Here is a 19,731-nt window from a genome sequence, read left to right as displayed (position 1 = left end):
TTGTAGCTCATCCACAGTTCGTTGGTACCTCTTCCCAATCATCATCCCCTTCCAGTCACCAAAACTCTACCATAGATATGACATAGCTACAAGTCAAGCAGACGGTCATCAAGCATTTATTAAGTGCTTCCTGTACACTGGCCACTATGCTAAGCACTGGGGATACAAAGAAAGACAAAAAAAACAATCCGTGGCTAATCCTAATGACTACTGTTTATTCTTTACATGCATTGTCTCTAAAGAAATAGTGTTTTTATCAGTCTGCTTTCGCAAAACACATCTCTGTTTCCTTCCCCAGCTACTACAACTCTGGGCAAAACTGTTGCTGTGATGCCAAGAGCCAGAAATGTTAGAGTGGGAGGGGAGACCCTGGGCCTACACCAATGTCACGTACATTTTCTTTTCTCTGTGTCATAATGCTCTTTCTTGTAATGCTAACAGGAACATAGTATATTGGAAGAGCAGCACTGTAATAACAATAATAATAATAAAAATAGATGTAATTTATATGGCACTTTAAGATTTTCAAAGAGCTTTACACGTTATCTTATTTGATTCTCACAACAACGTTGCGAGGTAGTGTGCTATGATTACCCTCATTTTACAGAGAAGGAGACTGAAGCTTCAGAAAGGTAAGTAATGTTCCCAGAGTCATGCTGCAGCCAGTAAGTGTCTGAGATGGGACTTGAATTTAGGTCTCCCTGGCTCCAAGTCCAGCATGCCATTCTCTACACCATTTAGTTACCTTCCCATGTATTGTGGTACCTATACAGAATTTGGTTTCATTGAGTTGGTTTTTTGGTCATATCTGACTCTTTGTGACCCCATTTTGGAGGGTTTTGGCAGAAATACTGAAGTGGTTTGCCATTTCTTTCTCCAGCTCATTTTATAGATGAGAACTGAGGCAAACAGGATTAAGTGACTAGCCTAGGGTCACACAGCTAGTAAACGTCTGAGGCTAGGTCTGAACTCAGGTCTTTCTGACTCCAGGCCCAGCATTCTATCTACTGCACCTCCTAGCAGCCCCATCAAAATCAGTTTAGCAGACACTAAAGTTCTAGCGGACGGGTCAAGAGGAATAGAGCTTACCCCATGACAGAGTAAGAATAGGCTAACATGTAGAATGAGAAATGCACTTTTGGACATGACCAATGCAATAATTTGTTTTGCTATACTTATGTGATCCGTGTAGTCTATCTTTTCTTTCTTCTTTTTCTTTCATTCTTCCTTCCTTCCTCTTTTATTTTGGTGAGGCAATCGGGGTTAAGTGACTTGCCCAGGGTCACACAGCTAGTAAGTGTCAAGCATCTGAGGCCAGATTTGAACTCAGGTCCTCCTGACTCCAAGGCCAGAGCTCTATCCACTGCACCACCTGCCTGCCCCAGAATTATAGATTTAAAGATAGACGGTACCTCAGAGACCATCTAGTCCAACCACTTCATTTTACAAATGAAGCAACTGAGACCCAGAAAAGTTATGATTTGCCCAGAGTCATACAGCCCCTAAGTGTCTGAGGCAGGATTTGAAGCCAGGTCTTAAAGCTGCTAATTCCAAAACCCTATTCAGTACACTATACTGCCTCTCATTAAGTTTAAGCGATAAAAAAAAACACACACACATATAAAGTAAAGTGTGATGAATGAGCTTTGATTTATATCCCTAAAAAAAATCTAGAGAACAATATTGCTTGTTTTCCATTTTACTTGTACTTTAATAACCTCAGACAAACACAGAAAGGATCTGTGAACTTATCAACCTGGGTTATTTCCACCAATGAGAATGGTACAACCTTTTCTGTGACTTAGGTAGGTCTCAAGGAGCTGGCCAAGGTACAGAGACATTAAGAACCGTGCCCAGGGTCATACATCTAGTATCAGAAGTAGAATTCTAATGCAGAACTTTCTGAATCCAAGCCCAGCACCATATGTACTGCATGACACTCTCTACATAATAGCCCCAATTCTGATCAATGAAATTAAACTAGCTTTTAAAATTACAAGTTATAGGCAATATTAGCAAGTTTCTCATAAAGCTTATCTGTGATATTATTTCATTACGCTGTTTTCTTATCATTATTTTTTAAAGACTATGTTTGGAAGCCTTTGAAAGTTTTCATTCCATTGGGCTATCCAAATAGCTAGACATACTACACATCTCTAAAATAATGTATTCTTTAAGGACCATCACAGTGATAAAGAAATATTTTGGTCAAGTTTGGGAGAGGTTTTTCCCTTTGAAAATTCTCACTTTATTGAAGAGATCACACCTTCAAAGGTTTTTACTCCGGAGGGATTCCCCCTTTGAGGATTTTAAACACTGCATTGGAAATGTATTCTTTGAAGATTTTCGTGTTCAGAAACAGTTGCATGTCTTGGGTATCCTCTTTGAAGACTTTTTTAAAAAAGCAGTATTTAACGGATTCCCCTTTGAATGTTATCATGTTGCTAAGTGCTGCCCCTATGAAAACATTTCCTTTCATAGGAATGGATCGACTTTGATTACTTACATGTTATTACAAAGTCTTTAATGCTTTTAAAGGGAATTGGAAATATTGTTAAGCTGGTCTTGAATGTTGACATAAGGCTATTGCTTCAGATTATCTGATGGGGACACTATGATGCAATTTAAGGACACATTTCCCAGAAAACTCCCTGTGGGTATCCAAAAAGAGTCAGACTACATACACAGACAGAGACAGAGAGAGAAAGATGGATTCTTTGAAGTAATATAGTCCAATCCCTAATTTTATAGATGAGGAAACTAAGGTCCCTAGAATGCCAGAGATTACTCAGGCAGTAAATAGCAAAGCCAGATTAGAACACAGTTGCCAGGACCAATGTTCTTCCAATAATACCATACTGTCTTCTGAGAGTTGGTCTTGGCACCCTATTAATTGATTCTACCACTTTCGCACCCAGCTAAGGAAAACACAGAAGAGTCAAGTGACAGAGACAAAGAAGATGTAGTGCAAAAAAGAGATTTCACTTTGTTACTTTTTTACAAATCAGGAAAAGTTCTTCTTTGGTAGGATTAGAAAGGCAACTTACCTGCCGTTGGTTGTCTACACCCCAAGTGTTCTTTAAAAAGCTCTCTTACCAGCCTAGAAACATTATAAAAGAAGAACTCTACAGAATGTGACCCTTGAAAACAGAGAAGAGAACCAGCTATGGATTCATGAGAAAATTAACCCTGGAAGTCATAAGTAGATTAAAGAAAAGGAGCAGGTATGGGAAACTCAGTTGCATGAGTAGCCTGCCAAGGAGAGATACTTGGCACAGGGTGAAGCAGAATAAGAATCATAAGAAAATAATAATAATAATAATAATAATAATAATAATAATAATAATAATAAAGACATGGGGATCCTGTAGTGTTGAAGGGAGGAGTTGCCTTGGCTACATGTGTTGCCTATGTGTACCTGCTCCCTCCAGCCATTCTAATCCACAACTCCTTGGAAACTTGGTCTGTAATGTAAAGCCTTAGAGAGTTACCAAGTCCTTGTTATTCAGTCCTTTCAGTCGTGTCCAGCTCTCGGTGACCCCATTTGGGGTTTTCCCTGCAAAGGTACTGCAGTGGTTTGCCCTTTCCTTCTCCAGGTCATTTTACTGATGAGGAAACTCAGGCAAGCAGGGTTAAGTGACTTGCCCAGATTCACACAGCTAGTAAGTATCTGAGGCCAGATTTGAACTCAGGAAGAGGAGTCTTCCTTATTCCAGGCCCAGTGCTCTATCCACTGTGCCTTCTGAGTGCACAGAGAGGTGTCTTGCCCAGTGTCACACAGGATTAAGAGTCAAAAGACTTAATTCCAAGTCTTCCTAATGCCAAAGCTAGCTACAAAGACACATTATTTCTCAGCTGTAGGATATCAATGAATTAATTTCTCATCATAGTCCTAAATTAGCCATAGTCAAATAAGAGAATTCAGGAAAGGTCTATAATATTTTTTTGTATATTTGGGCTACACCATCCTGTCCCCGTAAGAATAGGAATAGCCTTGGAGGACAGTAGATTAAAGCCTGGCCACCTGGTCCTTCAGGCCAGAGCCAAGGCAGAAATGGTATTGTATCTGCCCAGACACCAGTTAGGCAGATGAGGGGAGCAGATGCTGTAATTGAAGGAGATCAGAGACAAGTACCTAGAAGAAGCTGTGCTATAGCTTAAGTGCAGGCAGGGGGGCAAAAATCAACAAAAAGAAGATGAAAGTAGTCCCAGAAAAATCCACAAAGGCAGATGGAGATATAAACAGAATTCTAGTTTCTGGGAAACTCATCAAATTTGGTCACAAGGATAAGGCCAAGGAGATGCACAGTAATAGCCACTGAAGCTGACGACTTGACCATCTCTCTGACAGCTCAGATGTTGCTCTTTGTACCCCCGGGGGAATTGAGCAGAGGGCTGGGCTGGAGTACCAACATCACCATCCCACTCCCTAACTGCCACTGTGCATGTTTTGACTTTATTTTCTAACACGTAGAATATTAATATATTCATCAAAAGAGTTGGACAAATATGTGTTCCTATGTTGGACGAGCAGGGGTGGGTGGGAGAGGGTAACACTCTCCAGTAGAAAGGAACAGGTAATCATGTTCTCAATTTTAAAAATACATACAGCACAAACTTCTTTTGTAGATATACAATTCAAAAATGTTAATAACTTTCGCATGAAATGCACAATTTGTGTAGCTAAGATGTCTATGCAGGAGCTAATTTGAGATAGATTTTTAAAAATTTTAAAGGTTATTTATTTAGGATATAGAGTCTCTCTATAAATTTCACCCCCTCTATCCCTATTCTAGACAGAGTTCATGTATGCCTGTTAGAGTCTGACTCATTTTCTGGACACAAATAGTTCTTGTACACCTGTAGATTCAGAGATGCCCATTCCCAAAAGGAAATATAAGGGGTCAGAGGTTAAACATTCCCAACTTAATATTAAATTCACTTTAGTGCTTCTGATCATTAATGCTGTTCCCTCAAATTACCTGAGCTGAGCTCTGCACTCTTACCCATCCTAAACCATTCAGTCTAAATGGATTTCTTGGACTCTTAACCTATTGCTGCTTATTTGATCTTGGATACTTGCTAAATCCTTCAAGCCTTATCTGAGTACTTGGATCATTGCTCATGGCCCTGGTTAAATATTCCGTCCTACTGCCTCCCATACCCAGGGTGACAACCTAGAGTGCTATTACTGAATTCCACAGTTATTAACAAATAAACGCTTACTGTAAGTGTTTACTTTGAACAATTGTCACTATCACATTAGCTATTCTGAAATGATAATCTCTGTTGAAAAACCCTGCTAAGTTCCATTTAAATGTTTTTTTAATTATATTCAGTTGTAGCTGAGATTTTTCATAACCTCTAGCTATGTCAAAAGCAAGTTTGAATATTTTCTTTTATATATAAGATGATATATCTCATGGTAGCTAAGGGGCCATTCAATGCAAATACCAAGAAACAAGAAGTCTGGCTTCAAAGGTCAAAGAAATGAAGTTGAAAAGGTAGGGGGAAAAAAACCTACCTTCTAATTAGACCAATCATGTGGTTTATCACAAGTAAATATGGAAATATATTCTCTGCTCTCTCCTCTCTATTTGGAGATGGAAAGATGAAATGTTGCCTAGCATTTTCCACCTGGTACTGGTGATGTTGATTTTTGGAAACCAAATAAAATATTTTACAAACACACACACACCCACACACACACCCCAAAAATGAATGTAACAAAACAAAATTATAAAGATCAAGCATGACTTGAATTAAGCTAGATGAGAGGACATCCCCAACTCACCTCTATATTGGTGGGAGATTCACAAATATAACACAGTGCACATGTTTTTGGAATTTTTCAATGTATTGATCAGTTGTGCTCACTGTTTCCTCTTCATTTTCTTTTCTTCTTTTGTTTTCTTTTAAAAATACTATTTGTTATATGAGATGGCTCTCAGAGAAGGAGTGGGGAAGGTACTGAGGAAAACCATGATGATATAAAAAAACAGAAGGCACCAATGAAAACCTACTTTTAAAAATGCATTATGTGGATAATGATTTTTTAAAAAAAGAAAGAAAAGAGAAGAGGATAAGCCCAGTGGCCCCTGAAGTTGGAGAATCATAAACGGAGGAAGTTCATAATATTGGGGAACAGAAGGCCTGTATTTTTTTCTCTATTATTGTGAATTATTTGGACAATGAAAGTCTGATGGGACACTGGTAAAGGTCGCTTACTTAGCAGCTCTGGAGACTGTTTCTGTTCCTAGGAGGGATCCAAACGACAGGCTGGCACCACTAGTCTTGGAAGAAGAGAGGGGAGAGATTGTGTAGGAGCCTGTGGGAGAGAGAGATACCCATAATATCAAACTATTGCCCCAGTGAGTACTCCAAGTTCAATTCCCTTCTGAAAATAATTTAAACCATGGCAGAATGCTGAGTTGGAAGTACATTAGGCTCCCAGTGGAAAAAGTCAGACTCACCAGAGAGGTAGGAGAATTGTGTTAATTGGTTATAGACTATTGTGAGTTCTTTATATGTCTTCTACATGTGTTTATGGACTCCTTTAGATTTTCTCTATATTCTACCAAGTAAAATAAAAGTGGTTATGTACTTGGGGGAAAAACAACAACCTTCTTCAGATTCATTTTAGGGCCCAGTGAACTTCAAATAGATCCAGAATATACAGAGGCCACATGCACCTTGGTGGCCCCCCTGAAGTACCAGCCTTGCTTTCTTAGATTGCTTATTGCAGCTTATATTGGGATACTTGCATTTGCCTCTTCCTCAACTTTTGCAAAAAGGGGGCATAAGGAATTAGAATAATGTTTCAGGCCTTGAAGAAGGTATTTATAATGATCCTACTTTTGCCCCCAAAGCACTTTTCTTATGGACAAAGATGCATCAGGAAAATCCTTCAAGCAGTAGTTAGGCAAAAGGCTATGAAGGAAGGGGGCATCTTAAATATGAGATCTGTTTGCCTATCACCTACTCACACTGGTGAGTATCATCTACTCATACTAGTATTTCTACTCACACTAGTTAAGCTTTATGTAAATAAACTATACTGTAATTAGTAAGGGGTTATTAGTCATCAAAGTAGTCCTGGAGTTATCACAGGATCATCTAAAAAAGGCCTCATATAGGGGATGGTCCTCACATTATTTGTTACATTTTAAGGAAACTTTTTTTTCTCCAGGCACCAGTTAATGGGTATTTCTTCCTTAGAGTAATTCACAAATAAGAGAGAGTTAATTCACTGCCTTTACTGGGGATATGATTGGCCATTTGATGTTTGGCAGGATGTGAAAAGCTACAATTTGTACCAATATATTAAGAAATACAACCTAAGAAGGCTAGAGTGTCTACTGTTAACATGTTGGTTCTCCTAAAATGCCAGCTGTAAATGGAGAGCTGATTTAATAAAAGATCTGCCTCCATCCTTGTGTTAATGAACTGTCTTCATAGTGATGGACCCCTTTTCGTGAATGTGCCACCTCATCCCATCTCCCAAGTTGCCTTCTGTACCCCCAATATTTTGGTACATGCAAAAAAAATAGAGAAATTACTTCAACTTTGGATATAGGTACTAGTAGCTTGTGATATGCAATTTGTGGCAAAATTCTTCAAGGGACTACTGAAAAGATTCAGCTAAGTTGCTTCTCGTAACAGTATACCATCCACAAGCCATTGGCCAAATAGAGGACGTTAAATAATAGATAGAGCAGTTTATGTACTGCAGCTCCTTATATCTGCCGTGGGTTTGGCCTACTATTTGCCAGTAGGGCCAAATTTGTCTGTAGCAAAATGACATACTTAATGCCTGGGTGATTTCTGTTCTAGGTCACATATGGGCATTCTTTATACTCTATTTAGTAGATATTCCAGAGATACAGTAATTCTCTGCCCTGGCAGAATGGGGATCTCATTTACAGAAGGATTACACATAACATGGCAGGGCCTAGTCTAATTGTGGGAACACAATCGAGCAGATTTTTTCCTTGCTGGTATTAGGTTTTCAGGTGTGGCTAAACCACAAATCCTTAAAGTCACAAAGGTAGCCTCCTAGGCCCTTGATGAGAAATACCTGGGACCTTTTGCCATCATCTAATGCATTGAGGGCCTAACAAATTCACTTCGTATTTCAAATCTCTTACATTAAACTCCTAAATCCTTTAAAATGATTGCAACAACAGTGGTAATGACCAGCAATTCCATCAGAGGAATATGAGGTAAAGGAGAAGCCTAGATCAGGGGTTCTTAACTGTTTTTTTTTCCTTTCATGGACTTTGTAGTATTATTGCAATTGAAATTAAGGTAAACCAAGGCACAAAGTTCCAAGCACATTAAATTTATTGATTAGGCTAGCAATTACCAATAAAAGGAATCTCAACTCAATCAGTCAAAAGACCACAAGATAGAGGTTACTAGCTTTCAGATAACTTGGGTACAAGAGAACAAAGAAGAGGAGGCATAAAACAATATAACTGGATACAAAGTCTGAAGTATCATCTATGCTGGAAAACAATATGATTGAATAGGAGTCAGGAATGCAGGACTAGCAACAACCTCTTCTGTCTTGTTGCTATGGAAAGTTCGTTGGTGGAGTCCACCTGCGTGGTTAGAGTCACAGGGATGACAGTCCAGACTTTCTTGAAAGATAGCTAGCATTGCAGAGATAACAGATTTTCTGCATCTTGCAAGGCTTGTTAATGAGATAACAGATCTCCCTTACCTGTGCATAGGCAATAAGATGTGTAGACATATTTCTTTGAATTATGGTGATTTATGGGACAACTTAGCTCAGAAAGGAAAGCTGAACTTTTGAACTTAACTCAGAGACAAGGAAATATAGTTTGGGCAATTTTACAAAATATTGAGGGTGATCAGAATAGAATCTATTACAATGTGAGATCAAAATCAATTTGACTTTCTCAGTATGAGCAATGTCATAAACCTTCCCCAATGCCAGTTGCTAGTTTTTCTTTTAAAAGTATTCAAACATCCCTTGAGATTTAGGCATCTCAAAGGAACTGATGGTCTCAGACTATTGATGTCACTTTCTTATCACCTGTGTGAGTACAAAACCAGCACAAGCAGTTGGGGGTGCAGGGGAGGATCTTAGAGGTTTTGATGAGATTCAAATGGACTGGTCAATGAGAAGCCCATTATCTCAAGTACCACTTAAAGCCACTTTAGGAGACAATGAGATTCTAGTAGGCTAGTCAATGAAATACCTAAACTAACTGGGGCCTTTCCACCCCTCTACCCTGGGTCTGGAATAATGTTGTAGCTAATTATTTGTGAAACTCTGAACTACTCTCTCTAGTCACCTCATCTCCCCACCCACAGCAGGTTTTACTTTATAAGAATCCCTAACCATTCCTGGCTAGAGGGCATCTTCCTTAATTGGAGGGCATCCCCTTTAAGCTGGGGTCTCCCTTGATGGGCATCTCCCTTAAGGAGCCATCTCCTTCAAGTAGCCCTCTCCCCTCCTTTAGAAGGTTGCCAGGCCCCCTCAAGCTGGGGTCTTTCCTAAAGGGCAGAGTAGCCTGCTTGGTATGTTGTGCTCGATTGTGTTATGTTGTGTTGTGTTGTGTATTTCCCACAATAAATATCTATACTTGATTTGGAGACAGCCTGAGCAAATGCTTTTGAGACAAACTTGCACCCTGAACCTCATCATTTCTGGCACCCAATGTGAAATGACTGTCTCAACCCCAAACCCTCTCCAAATCAAGGCAAGCCATAAACCCATTCCCTTTACTGCCAGCACTCCAGGCTGACTGGGTGTAATTTGGGGTCTCTGCACCCCATTTGCAGGTTCTCATTAATTGGGAGACACTCTATTGAGAACCCTGTGTTGTTCCCCTCCCCCTAGGATACTGGGAGAGGCGGGTAGGTGGGCCTCTGCACTGTGTTTATAGGTTCTCTCTAAGTGGGGGATGCCCTGCTTGAGAACCCTGTGTTTTTCCCCCTCCCTGGGATGCTGTGGGAGGCAGAGTGGCTTAAAGGGAAAGTGACTTATTTTGACTTATGACACAATGGGGCAGTTTCCTTCCATACCTCGAGACTCCCCCAATAGGATGCCCCATTCTATGATTTTAACATAGGTAGATGTAGAAGTGAAGTTTATTTGAGTTAAAGTTCAAAAAAATTCTTAAGACTCTTCTCCTTGTGGTCCCAGCTCTAGCCAGGCTGAGGCTACAGTGAAGAGTTAAAACAGTAAAAAAAAAAATCTTAGCAGATTCTAGAAGTTTTGAGATTGATCATTAAGGAGTTTGGAAATTGATCATTTTAAGATTGCAGGAGGAAACTCCTGAGACTGTGTGGGGTGTTTTCCGTTGACCCTTCTCATCCTAGATTAGATTTGGGGAGGGTGGTGCTGGAGAGTTGTGGGGAGCTTGGACCACCTTCCCCCACCTGGCTAGGGAGTGGCCTCTCCCCCAACCCCTTTGGCCCTACCAGGTGCCCCACTGGCTGGGTCCTTGTGCCCTTGGGCACCCTGCAGTCAGACCCTTTGGGCAGGGCCTGGGAAGGTAGCCCAGGTTTGGTGTGTCTTGCCCATCCTTCAATGGGTTGGACTCCAAGGGCCAGAGTTCCCTGGGCCCTGCTGCCAAGAGTTCACTATTAGCATCAACCACCCCAGCTCCTAGGCAATGCCCAGCTGGCACTTACAAGGTAAGAAGCTAGCCAGCCTCTGCATTTGTTAAGCCTACCCTTCTATCAATTTTTATATGTGATGATTTGGAAATGCAATTGATGTCATCTGAAGTTTATTGTTTGTGTTCTAAATTATATTGTAAAATTCTCTTTATTGTAAAATTTGAGTGACCATTATAGGCCAGAAATGATGCTAGACAAAGTAATTTTTAATCTGAATTTTGTTGCACATGAATTGGGCTTTTAGAAGGATGTGATAAAAAAAAAATTATAAACTATGATAGCAAATGTTCTATTGAAAATCTTGGACATTATGAAAAGATATAAGGTGATTTAAAATTGTAGTATCAACATGTTAATGATGAGATGAATGGTTTTCTGTATAAAGTAATTTGGAAACGCTGGTTCCTGCATTCAACAAGACTGAAGTCACCTAATTGGTAATGGGTTTGTTTCAAGTTTCAAATGCATAATATTGTTTCAGCTTGGTAAACTTTTGTATTAGTTCCAGAAAACGTGTGTTTTACAAATACAGAGGAAAACATCATGTGATGGACAAGGCAGATCAGCTACTTGGTCCCTGTGATTCCCCAAATTTGCCAGATCATTCTATTAAGTTATAAGGTTAAAGTCAGGAGCCTCTTTTGTTGTTTTAAGGCGTAGGATTTCAGTACAGCTGTGTTAGCGAAGAGTAGTAACTTATGAGCTATCTTGTTATCCTAGTGGGAAATCTGGTTTTACTTATGCTTGTTATTTAATTTAGAATTAGAACATGAGTAGGAATGTATGCAAACTACTCAAGACTCACTTTAAAGTCTTTCCCATTGTTTAAAGGGATTCTGAAAGCAGTGTCCTATGTGTCAATTTGAACATAGTTAATAAGTGAACAAGTTCTACTATAGACAATGTTTCATGAAATCTGTTCTATATATAAATTAGGATTATTGTATTTACACATCCCAAGTGTTTTATTGTTTGTTATCAAGCATCTTAAAGCAGAATCATTTGTGTAATGTTGAATTTAGGAAGAGAAAAATCTACTTAGCAGTACTAGTTATATCAAGTAGTGATGAATCTCTTATTGTTACCAATGTGAGATTGCAGTCAATACTTACTATCTAGGACATGTGATCCTTGAGAGCTGAACCCACATGAAGCTCTGATTATTGGAACTTACTATTTAAGACCTTATGGGGCTGTTAACTGGTGTTTTGAGTCTGACTTCAGGTACGTTGATCAAAGAATGTTATTGAGCCAATGACCCATGGTGCCAGAAACCCGGTGGGGTTTTCCTTCTATGAACTACAAGGGGTGTTCTCATGGGAAAGTCTAGGAGAACAACTATTTGCACGAGCTAAGGTAGGATTCTCCTGACTTAATTTCCCCAATATGAATATCCCACCTGGCTGACTTTAAGCCTGGCCCAATGCAATTGGCCATCTACATAACTTTTGCCTGAAATTGACATGAAGTTAGGGAAGCATTATTTTCTTACTGTACAGTTATGTCCCTATTTTTCTTTTATAACCAGTTTCTATAATCAAGAAGTTTTGTTAGCACAATGCTAAATCTATGAAATAATAGATTGACCCTGTAACATCTCTCAGTTGCTACTTGGCCTAGCTCCTTATCCTTGTTAGCCCCGCCAAGTTTACAAGTAATTTGATCTAAAGTAGGGAAGCCCTTTGCTTTAGTGGAGACAGATTCTTTTGTCTAAGGTCACCCAAGGCTGGGAGTGGTCTGGTATTTTTTCACAAACCTCTTCTTATATTGGGGCTAGGAATAGACAGTGCAGGTTCATGCAGATTAATGAAGAGAATCCTCTGGGTTGAAATTAGCTTGAGCTTGAGAAAGGAGGGTTTTAATAAGACATTGGTTTTAACAATAGTAGGTACAGTCTGGAATATGGTTGAAATGTAAAGAAAAGTTGGATAGTCTGAGTAATTAGTTTGAAAAATTTAGAAAGAGAAATAAAGGCTTGATTGAAAGTATGGAAGGCAGGTAAGAAGGTTTGGGAACAAATGGGGGACATCCAAGCCTGTCCTATCCCTGAATAGTTGTTCTGGGCACCCTTGTGCCAGCTTCAGAATGGTTTAAGTATGTTAAGAGGGTATGAGAAAGTTGATTTTAAGAAGAAAGGTTGAGAATGAAAATTATGTAGGTTGATTTGAAAGTTAATAGAGAGGGGCAGCTAGATGGCAGGTGCAGTAGATAGAGCACTGGCCCTGGAGTCGGGAGGACCTGAGTTCAAATCGGACCTCAGATACAAACACTTATTAGCTGAGTGACTGTGGTCAAGTCACCTAACCCCAATTGCCTTGCCAAAAAGGAAAAAAAAGAAAGAAAAGAAAGGTAATAGATAAAGGTATAGAAAGCTAGGTGGAATCAAAATAGAGGACACCACACGTTTCAAACTCTTCTTGTTCACAGTTATAAAGGGGGACTCTGCACTCTTATTTAACACATTATGCTGTGTTTATATCAATAATTCAAAGCAGGATAAAACACTCCTGGAAAAGGCCCAATGGGTAAAGAAGTCCACCGCCAGCTATTCCCCTCCTGAACTGGGGTTCCTAGTTTTTAGCTTTTTAATTCTGCTGTCACCCCTGGTCACCCTACCCTCCCCCATTTGTTTGCTTTTGATGTTCAGACCTTGGCTTTTGAACGTTCTAACCAAGTTTGTGTTTTCCAGGCTAATCTCAATCAACTTTCAAATGGCCCAGTTGGAAGGATTCTAGCCCATACCCACCAATCATCCCCTGTACATGGCCTATGCTACATTCCAGTCAACTTCCTCGGCCCCCACCTCCACCCATCATCCCCACCACTCTTGAGGCAGGGACAGCTCTATGCCCCTTGTCAGCCTCAAGTAGTTCCAGAAGATGAGACCTCCACCCATGTCCCCAAATGGATTTGGTTCCCCACTGTTTAAGGGGGGATTGATGAGGAATGCATAACCCATGCCCTACTTCCCAAATTAATTTGGGTGTCTACTTCTTGTGGGGGTAGATGAAGAGATTCAAATGGACTGGTCAATGAGAAGCCGATTATGTCAAGTACCACTTAAAGACACTTTAGGAGAAAATAAGATTCAAGCAGGCTGGTCAATGAAATAGAAAGTAAGGGGCCTCTACACCCTGGGATGGACAATGAAATAATGTGCCTAGATGTTTGTGAAACTCTGAACTACTGCCTCTAGTCATCTCATCTCCCCACCACAACAATTTTACTCTATGACAATCCCGAGCCTCTCCTAGCTAGTGGGCGTCCCCCTTAAGCTGGGGTCTCCCTTGATGGGCATCTCTCTTAAGGAACCATGTCTCTTAACTGGCCCTCTCCCTTGGGAGGGAAGGGCTACCCCTTCTCCCTTAGGGGGTGGCCACACTCCCTTAAGCTGGGGTCTCCCTTAAGAGGCAGAGGAGCCTGCTTGGTGTGTTATATTGTATTGTGTTGTGTGTTACCCCAAATAAATGCCTATATTTGATTTGGAGACAGCATGAGCAAATTCTTTCTAGATGACTTTGTACCCCAGTATTTTGGGGTGCCCCTGAACCTCATCATTTCGGCTGGTGGCTGGGTACCAGCCTGAATCAACCAGAGGTGTCCTCAATGCCTCTTCTTATTGAAAATCCTTCTTTGGCTATGGCTAAGTAAATCTTTTTTAACAGCTGAATGACCTACAAATGTCTCATTTTGTTCCAATATTGAACATAAACTACTAGGTAACTGGCCTTTTCCACATGGGAGATTCTATTGGCCCAGCACACTGTGCCTGAGCAATAGCCCATCCACCTTACATATATTTCGTGAATTATAAAACCTCCTGAGAGCTGCACAGATCTACTCCTCCTACCCCCTAGCACACTGGTAGACATTTGCAATTATACGCAGCAAAACAATAGAAAACAAACTCATGCAAACAAATCTAGAGTAATTTTTTAAAAATAATAATGCATTGTGAAAGATCTATATAAGAGCTATAGAAAGTTCTATGGCAAAAAAAAAAAAAAACTTTCTCCAGTTGGAGGAGAGGGAAGAGAGTACAAGAGAAGATGCAGTCACTAGCCTCTTGTCTTCATGGTCAGTGGGGTGGGGAGAGGAGTGAGGGAAAGGTCATCTAGCACAGCCTGTGCTTTGCTTAGGTAGGCTGCTCTTTGGTGGCTGGTGCTGATCTGCTTTTACTGCATGTCTCACTTGGATTATCTCCTTCCTGTGTTCCTCCTGTTTTGGGGTGACCCTAAACTCCTTCTGACAACTAGATTTCATTCCCTCTTGATTCAAAACTTCACAGCCAAGATAAAATGACCCTCTCCTCCAGGGAACTATCTCATTTTTGCCCAGAAGGATTTGGGTAGGGCTACACAAAGATGAAATAATACAGAGTCTCTGTCCTCAAGGAATTTACAATGTAATCTAAGTAGTACTCAGAGAATTCACTGGTCAATAAACATTTATTAATGTGCATACTATATTCTAGGCTGAATACAAATTTAAAAAAAGACAGCCCCTGCCCTCAAAAAGCTTATTATCTAATGGGGAAATACACAAAGACTGAAAAGGATTCCCCTTCTATCATCTGAGAGTACCAGTTAGGCATGGGGCAACAAGGAGAGCAGCTGATAGAAAACGAAGTTAGCTGGAAAATTCAAGCCCTCTATCAAATTTGGGAGGAGTGTATTGCTCTATCCTTCCATACTCCAATCTGAGGGTAGAGGCAACTGAGGGTAAGGAGGAGGTATTGAGTTTCAAATTGGGTCAATCTTCACAATGATGAGATTTCAGACGATGAGCTAATCCTGGGGGAGGCATAATGTTCTTAGAGTCAAAACAAAGCAGAGCAGCTGATGAAAAAAAAAAAGTAAAGAGGTAGGAGAACTTACTCCTAACTGGTGTCAGAAGACTCAAAAGGATTCAAAAGACAGCTGGGATTTGATCTGAACATTAAAAGTTACTTTCTGACCCCTGGGGCAGGCCAATAGTTTTCAAATTCTTGAAGATTCAAGAAGTTTCCCAAGAATTGTAATATGTCAGTGCCCTGAAGCAGACAGGGGATATGCTATTAAAAATAACTAATAAGATCTTAGAAGGTAATTTCCTTCGCTTTTCAATGGTGTCATTTCTTTACCATATTATTGTTTGTCTTTGATTGATACATCATTATACATTTCTGACTCTCTGGCCCAAGGGGGTTTTGAATGGATATTTAAATACCCAAATGGATCCCTGATTTAATGAATTCCCACCAAAGACTCAGATCACAGCCCATACATGCCTCCCCATCCTGTGAGACTCTCTTTCAAAAGTTTGTCACTGAAGGAGTAAGACCTTGCTGAATGTCTTCTCTTTCATTGCAAGTGTACCTGGAGGAACATTGGTCATCCATCTATCGTTTGCTACTCTTACCACACAGCCAGCTTTTCTTTCTGTCTTATAATTCCTTCATGGCATCCTTTAATCCTTCAGAGTAAGGTTGCTTTTATTGGTTATACATTGTAGCCTGATTATACACACCATGAGCCTTTCCACTGCCCTCTATTTCAGTGGAGTCAAACTCAAATATAACACATTCCAGTTCACAGCCTTAGAAAACCACAAATTGATGGCGAAGTATTGGAAATTGAGGGGATGCCCATCAATTGGGGAATGGCCGAACAAGTTGTGGTACATGAATGTAATGGAATACTATTGTGCTATAAGATATGATGAGCAGGCAGATTTCAGAAAAACCTGGAAAGACTTACATGAACTGATGCTGAGTGAAGTAAGCAGAACCAGAAGAATATTATATACAATGACTGCAACATTGTGTGATGATCAACTATGATAGACTTAGCTCTTCTCAGCAATACAATGATCCAAGACAATTCCAAAAGATTCATGATGGAAAATGCTATCCATATCCAGAGAAAGAACTATGAAGTCTGAATGAAGATTGAAACATACTATTTTCTTTTTTTTTTCTTTCGTGGTTTTTCATTTTTGTTCTGATTCTTCTTTCATTTCCCCATGACTAATGGGGAAATATGTTTAATATGATTGTACATGCATAGCCTATATCAAATTGTTTGCCATCTTGGGGAGGGGGGAGAGGAGGGAAGGAGGGAGGAAAAAAAATTGGAAGTCAAAATTTTATAAAAATGAATATTGAAAACTATCTTTACATGTAATAGGAAAAAAATAAAATACTATGAAGTAGGAAAGTAGGAAAAAAGTGGGAAAGTAAGTAGAAAGAAAAGTTTCCTAATATATTTTGGTAAACCTACAAAAGTTGCCATCCTCCATGCATATCAGTTTATTGTTATTAATTATAATAATAATAGTATCACTATCATTAAATGACTATACATGCCAAATCCATTTGCCTAAAAAAAAACCCTATAAATTAACATTGTAGCATTGTATTTTTATTTATTTTGTTAAGTATTTCCCAATTATATTTTAATCTGGCCCATGTACTCTCTATGTGATGCCCCTCTTTAGTTCTGGGCAAAAGTGTTCCCTCTTCTAATTGCCACATAACAATACTTGCAAAATGTTTGTATTGAAAAGATAGATCTTTGAGTTACTATAGATCTGTTCCAGGAAGTTCTACAATGTCTTATGACAGAATGCAATCTCTACAATGTCATCTACAACCAGGAAAATCAGGAGGGCTTCCACAAACAAAGGGAAACTACCCTTCAAACTGGTCTCTGTTGGATCTCCTCCATCACAGTGGCAGATACTTTTGACAAGCGTATAACTCCCTGGTTTAGGCTATCTTGACTGATGTTTATTATGTCGAAGTTATCGAAGAGATTTATTTCTGTTATTATATCTTCTAAGGAATCCTAAATGATAATCTTAATGCATGGGTGGGGGGTACCTTATTGTATGAAAGTCTGTAATGCTCTACTGAATTAAATTTTTTTTTCATAATCAAATAAACACTAAGCTCAATGGGATCTTATATTCTTTATGTCTTTCACTTAATTGTCGGGTGGCAAAGTTATGATCCATTGTTGAATAGCATTTGCTAAAGTCTGTTTGTTCCCTTCTAGACTGTCATTAAAAATGCCTTCCATCTTAATATTTGTGTAGATGAGAGAGCAGGAATATGTGTTGGTAGTTGCTGAAGTTTTTTAAATCACTTGGTTTGGTTTTGGGTTTTTTTGTATCAGTAAGGTTTCAGATTTTTCTACGCCTTTGGTATATTCTCTTTCTTTAGATACCTTATAAATTAATCCCTTAAAGTTTCACAATTGTATCATTTCCTTTATATATACTTGATTCAACCCAGCTGTTTTTCAAAATTTTTCTTCTGATTAGTGCCATCTCTACTTCTTCTATAAGCATATCTGTAACTTTGATGTTAGGGTCCAAATACAGTGGTTCCACTATCCTTAAGGGATAAAAGAGATTTTTGTAAAAGTTTTTGCAAATCTTTTTTTCATTTTTCTTGTTTGTAATCTTCTCTGTTTTCATCCTTGAATGCCCTTGGGATGACTTTGTTTAGCTGGATATCTTGCCAAGCTTTCTTTAAAATGGTTTTAGCCTCCATTGCTTTTCTCTACTTTATGAGACAATACTGGTCATAATCATCCATCATACTTCTTTGTAAGGTTTTTATAGATGAGTTTATATTCTAACCTCACATTGCCTTTGGCAGCCATCTCTGTCTGCTTGGCAAGTAAGTTAAATGTTTACCAAGTAAGGTACTTTCTGGACTTTTTTGGTCTCTTTGTTTTTTCATTGTTTTGTTTTGTTTTTTTACTTTTTATGCTTTTTTCACTCACTTAATAGTATTTTTTTTCCCAATTACATGTAAAGATAGTTTTCAATATTCACTCCTATAAGATTTTGACTTCCAAATTTTTTTTCTCCCTTTCTAGGACAGCAAGCAATCTAATATAGGCTATACATGTACATCATATTAAACATATTTCCACATTAGTCATGTTATGAAAGAAGAATCAGAACAAAAGTGAAAAACCACAAGAAAGAAAAAAAAAGAGACAAAGAAAATAGTATGTTTCAATCTGCATTCAGACTCCACAGTTCTTTCTCTGGATGTGTTTAGCATTTTCTATCATGTGTCTTTTGGAATTGTCTTAAATCATTGTGTTGCTGAGAAGAGCTAAGTCTCTTAAAGCTGATCATCACACAATGTTGCTGTTACTGTACACAATGTTCTTCTGGTTCTGCTCATTTCATTCAGCATCAGTTCATGTAAGTCTTTCCAGGTTTTTCTGAAATCTGCCTGCTCATCATTTCTCACAGCACAACAGTATTCCATTACATTCATATACCACAACTTGTTCAGCCATTACCCAATTGATCGCCTCATCACCTCAATTTCCAATTCTCTGCCACCACAAAAAGCTGCCACAAATATTTTTGTACATGTGAGTCCTTTTCCCTTTTTTATGACCTCTTTGGGGTACAGACCTCGTAGTGGTATTGATAGACCAAAGGGTATACACAATTTGGTTGCCCTTTGGGCATAGTTCCAAATTGCTCTCTAGAATGTCTGGATCAGTTCACAACTTCACCAACAATGAACTAGTGTTCCAATTTTCCCACATCTTCTCCAACATTTATCATTTTCCTTTTTTGACATACTAGACAATCTGATAGGTATGATGTGGTACCTCAGAGTTGTTTTAATTTACATTTCTTAATCAATAGTAATTTAGAGAATTTTTTCATATGACTATAGATAGCTTTAATTTCTTCATCTGAAAACTGCCTGTTCATATCCTTTGACTATTTATCAATTGGGGAATGACTTACATTCTTACAAATTTGACTTAATTCTCTATATATTTTAGAAATGAGGCCTTTATCAGAAACACTGGCAGTAAAAATTGTTTCCCAGCTTTCTGCTTTCCTTCTAATCTTGTTTGCATTGGCTTTGTGCAAAACTTTTTAATTTAATATAATCAAAATTATCCATTTTGCATTTCATAATGTTCTCTTTCTCTTGTTTGGTCATAAATTCTTCCCTTCATCATAGATCTGACAGACAAACTATTCCTTGCTCTCCTAATTTGCTTATGGTATCACCTTTTATGTCTAAATCATGTACCCATTTTGACA

The sequence above is a fragment of the Phascolarctos cinereus genome, unplaced genomic scaffold (assembly GCF_003287225.1).
Source record: "Phascolarctos cinereus isolate Bilbo 61053 unplaced genomic scaffold, phaCin_HiC Scaffold_5;HRSCAF=322, whole genome shotgun sequence".
NCBI classification, from domain to species: Eukaryota; Metazoa; Chordata; class Mammalia; order Diprotodontia; family Phascolarctidae; genus Phascolarctos; species Phascolarctos cinereus.
The sequence above is the reverse complement of the archived record's forward strand: the minus strand, read 5'-3'. Positions refer to the sequence as shown.